This window comes from Mauremys reevesii, linkage group 15, assembly GCF_016161935.1.
Source record: "Mauremys reevesii isolate NIE-2019 linkage group 15, ASM1616193v1, whole genome shotgun sequence".
Taxonomy (NCBI): Eukaryota; Metazoa; Chordata; order Testudines; family Geoemydidae; genus Mauremys; species Mauremys reevesii.
The window spans coordinates 2,947,725-2,952,737 of record NC_052637.1 but is presented as its reverse complement, the minus strand read 5'-3'; positions in this window follow the sequence as shown (position 1 = coordinate 2,952,737).

The window sequence follows — 5,013 nt, the reverse complement described above, 5'->3', positions numbered from 1 at the left end:
ACTCTTTTCTTGTCCCCTTCACTCATGGCAGGACTAAGTATTATCTTGACCATTCCTGGCAGGTGTTTGTCAGCTACATGAGCCCCCAACCAGTCAATTTTTGCCCCCTGCTCAGACCTTGGCTGCCCCCTCCTCCGATTTGCCCCCTTTGCCCCTTTTTAACCCATGTAAAAAGCACTCGGGACAATCCTATGCTTAGTAAGGGCAGGGTGAAGGGCAGTGGCTTCAGCAGATGTTACTGAGCATGCTCAGTTAACCACAGTAGCACATTCCTACGGGGAGCAGTTTTCTGTACTGCACCTGCCGGAGAGTTGATTAATCCACCCCAATGGCAGCTATGTCTGTGGGAGAAGCTCAAAAAATAAATAAATGCCAATTGACTCTCCTTCGGCAGGAGGCAGGCAAATGGGAAATGCCAGCCAGAGCGGATTTGCCTGGCAGATAATGATTCCAACTCTCCGGGCCCAGATGCCATTGCCACAAATGGTGTCCGGTCCAGGAGAGTTGGGAACCCTACTGGCAGATGAAAATTTTTCCCCAGAGACCCTAGAAGAGTCTGAAAAGCTGAAGAATGATCAGCTCTGGTCTGAGCATGGCCAGCAGGTAAAACAGGCCAGAGGAAGTGATACCAGACACCTCTGTGTTCTTGGGGAACCAAGCTGCAGTATCCAGCCTGACTCATGAAAGACACCCCCCCCCCCCGCCGCCAGCCTCTGCTTAAACCAAAAACCCATTAGAGGGGAAAAAAACTTGCAGAGAGCAGTGATGGATGTTGGGAAACACACCTAGACCCCTCCTGACAAGGGTGACAAGATTAAGACATCTCCATTAGCATACAGAATGGAGAGCAGAGACAACTCCCCTAGCCTCATCTGCATGAAAGATGGGACAGGAAGACATCTCAATTTACATACAGAATGGAGAACAGAGAACCACACTGAATTCTGGGACCAGAAAAAGCAGGGAAGCACTGCATCATGGGAATCTCTGCTCCAGATGCTAATGAACCTATGCCTGCACATACCCAGCTCAGCAGTTATCAGACCAATTCTAGCAATGAATCCTTAACTGATATCCAAATAGTGAAGCCGCCTAGTTGCATTGTGAGCTTCCTGGAAGAAAACACCACCCATAGCCAAGAGTGATCAGCTCCTATTGTCTAGCCTAAAGAAAACCCTTGAGTCATCAGCTTACCCATAAACAAATCTCCTCTTCTCCCTTCAACCATTGTATTTTCTCTACAAAAATTCCTACTCACCCTCTAGTCAGGGTTCTGATGCTTAGATCCAAACTCTGCATCAGTTCTACTGGGACTCCATCTTCTCCTGGCTGATCGTGCTGGGGACTCTGCCTGTCTCCTGCCCACAGGACTCTCAGCTACCACCATCACCTGGGAACCCCGACCAGTTCAAGCCTCATGGAGTGGGTGATATTCCCCCCCTTCTCTCTCTCTGTTTTCTTTTCTACCTTAGGTATTAACCTTTAATAATGTAGGTTATGTTGGTTTAACTCTCCTTGTGCAGTTATCACTATTATTCAATAAATACCTTTTATGGTTAGGCTGGTTGCTTCTCTCTCTCTTGTTGTTTTTAACTTCCCCCATTCACTCTGCAGCAACACTTCTCTTACCTAAGCTAAAGCTCCCTGCAGCACCCAGAATACTGTGGGGTTTGCTTATCAAGCACGTTACTGCCCGTTCAATTGTGATGTGAGAGTGGGGATAGGGACGTGCTGAATCTGGGACCCATAAGGGTAACAGCTTGAAAGTGCTGCTTGACCCAGTCCATGGAGCCCAGGGGCAGATAAGGAGAGTCAGCTTGAAAGTGCTGCTTCCTCCAGCCCGGTGACTCCAGGGACATATAAGGGGTCAGCTTGACAGTGCTGATTGACCCGGTCCGCTCAGACTTCCTGTTAATGTATGTGTGGGGGTGGGGGTGTTCATCCGGTTCGGGGGCTGGAGAAACCCAGCCCTAGGGAGCCGAGGTCCTGCAGGGGACTCCATTGGGAGGGGACTTGCAGAAGGGAGAAGTAAGGCTCCATATGAAAACACATGTGACACAAGCAGCACATTGATAGAATTACAGAATCCCCTTCCCCAGAAGAGTAACCCGAATACATGAGCCTACCCCAAAGTAATGGGCAAATCTGGTAAGAGAAGGGAGGTTAAGCAATGGTGGTTGAAGCATGAAGGGACATAGGAATCTTTAACGCATCTGGCATGTAAATATCTTGCGACTCGGGCTGCACCAGTGTCATAAGATTGCCTCTTCTCACTTGCAGCATTACCTCCTGCAAATGGAAACTAACTTGTTTGTTTGTCTAAGCCAGGGGTGGGCAAACTTTTGGCCCGAGGGCCACATGGGGGTTGAGAAACTGTATGGAGGTCCAGACAGGGAAGGCTGTGCCTCCCCAAACAGCCTGGCCCCCACCCCCTCTCACTTCCCGACCCCTGACTGCCCCCTTCAGAACATCCGACCCATCCAACCCCCCCTGCTCCTTGTCCCCTGACTGCCCTTACCCCTATCCACACCCCTGCCCCCTGACAGGCCCCCTGGGACTCCCACACCTATCCAGCTGCTCCCTGTCCCCTGATTGCCCTGACCCATATTCACCGCCCCCCCTGCTCCTAATGGCCCCCCAGACCCCACCCCCTATCCACCCGCCCTGCTCCACCTCCCCTGACTGCGCCATCCAACTGCCTCCTGCTCCCTGACTGCCCCCGGGACCTCCTGCCCCTTACCCAACTCCTCCCTGGCTCCCCACCCCCTTACCATGGCGCTCAGAGTGGCAGGAGCTCATAGCTCCACCGGAGGCAGCCACATCACTCAACGCTGCCCGGCAGGAGTGGAGGTCCAGCGCGCTGGCGGTGTGATGTGCTGAGGCTGCGGGGGAGGGAGAACAGCAGAGGGGGGGCCAGGGGCTAGTCCCCCCAGCCCGGAGCTCAGGGGCTGGGCAGGATGGTTCCACCGGCCAGATGTGGCCATGGGGCCATAGTTTGCCCACCTCTGGTCTAAGAAATTGGCTGAACAAGAAGTAGCACTGAGTGGACTTCTAGGCTCTAAAACTGTACATTGTTTTATTTTGAATGCAGCTATTTTTTTCATAATTCTACATTTGTAAGTTACGCTTTCCTGATAAAGAGATTGTACTACAGTACTTGTATGAGGTGAACTGAAAAATACAGCTTTTTTTGGGGGAGGGGGGTGTTACCATGCAAATACTTGTAATAAAAAATAAAGTGAGCATTATACACTTTGTATTCTGTGTTGTAACTGAAATCAATATATTTGAAAATGTGACAACATCCAAAAATATGTAGAGAAATGCCCGTCTATCATTGTTTAACAGTGCAAATAATCATGTGATTAATCAGGATTAATTTTTTTTCATCACTTGAAATCCCTAATTCCAATTGATTTCTTTGATACAATTATATGGTAAGAAAGAGAAAGGCAGCAATTTTTCAGGACTAGTGGCTGTGACACTTTTCTATTTTTCTGTCGGATTTTGGAAGCGAGTCATTTTTAAGTGAGCCAAGGAGGCAAGACAGATCAGACGCCTGAGAGGGGTGCAGGGGTGGGGAAAGGCTGAGAGCCACTGGCATATAGGACCAGTAGAGGGAGCCCACTGGAGAACAGACAATCAGGGCGGAACTTCAGCGGTTTTCTGGACTATAACTGGGGGACAAGAACTGCACCCGTGACACTTCAGGCAGTGGCATAGCCAGGTGGAGGGAACAGGGGGAGCAATAAAAAAAAAGGCACCATCCGCTGCGGCGCTTTTACTCACCTGGCGGTGCTGCGGGTCTTCGGCGGCAGGCACTTCACTCGCTGTGGGTGTCTTCAGTGGCACTGAAGGTCCCGCCGCCGAAGTGCCACCGAAGACCCGGAGCCCCGCCGGGTGAGTAAGATAAACGTGCCGTGGCGGACGGGTCCTTTTTTTCCTCCACTCCCCCGGGGGAGTACAAAGGCGCCAAGAAATTGACAAGGGACCACTTGTGCTCTGGGAGGGGGGCAGTCGGGATACAGACGGGGTAAGGGGCCCAAAGCTGGACATGGAAGCTGATGAAGTCATCCCTGTCATACTGGAATTCCCCCCTACCACCACCCAGGGGTGCCCCAGTCCATGGCCTGCACCCCATGGAACCCTGGCAGAGGGCAGGGACAGAACTAGGTCAGCAGCCAGAAGTGATCAAAGATCACGAGTATGCCCTCCCCCCCCCCCAATCAGTTACAGAGATTACCAAGTATGGGGGCTTTTTATTTGCCCTCTGGATTTGCACCTTCCCAGGGACACTGGGAAGAAGGGTCCTGTCACCTAGAGCCTGAGGGCGTGTGGCCACCGCCAGAGCATGTGTCTGACCCGCAGCATCCCTGCAGCACAGCCAGGGCCTGGGCAGGAGGCCTGGGATGGGGGAGGGACAGACTGTGACCTGCCCGGGCATCCCACAGACGCTGTTTGTGCTTCCCCCAGGCCCGCAGAGTGGGGTGAAGTGTTTTCCTTTCGCCTTCCCCATTGTTTCCTGATTTCTTTTATTAGCTGCTGTTTAGTAAATTGCATTTGTTCTGGGGTATAGACAATGGTCAGGGAAGCGTCCAGAGCAGAGGAAGTGCCCGGAGGGGGGACGCTCTAGCCCGTGTCCTGAGTGGTCACAACCAGGGTGGGGGACGAGCCCCTCAGGAAGCCTGGGCCCAGCCGTGTCGGGGATACAAGGACTTTGCCACACAGCAGAGTGGAAGGGGAGCCCTCGGGGTCAGGCAGGCTCTGGGTGAAGGGAGCGAGGACTCAGATCCTTCTGCTATTCGATTCCTTCCACCCGGGGGGGTGTTTAAGTCAGGAAAGTTCCCCCCAATAGCGGGGCCATTTCCCCGCTTACCTCTGCGCATCTTTACTGGTTTCTCCTAAAGTTCATTAAGCATTTTAGGAAAAACGTGTCACTCATTTCCCCCGCATGGAACGGTCCCTCCCTTCTGTCCTGAGAGCCTGGGAGTGGAACAGGAGCCGGACCCAGAG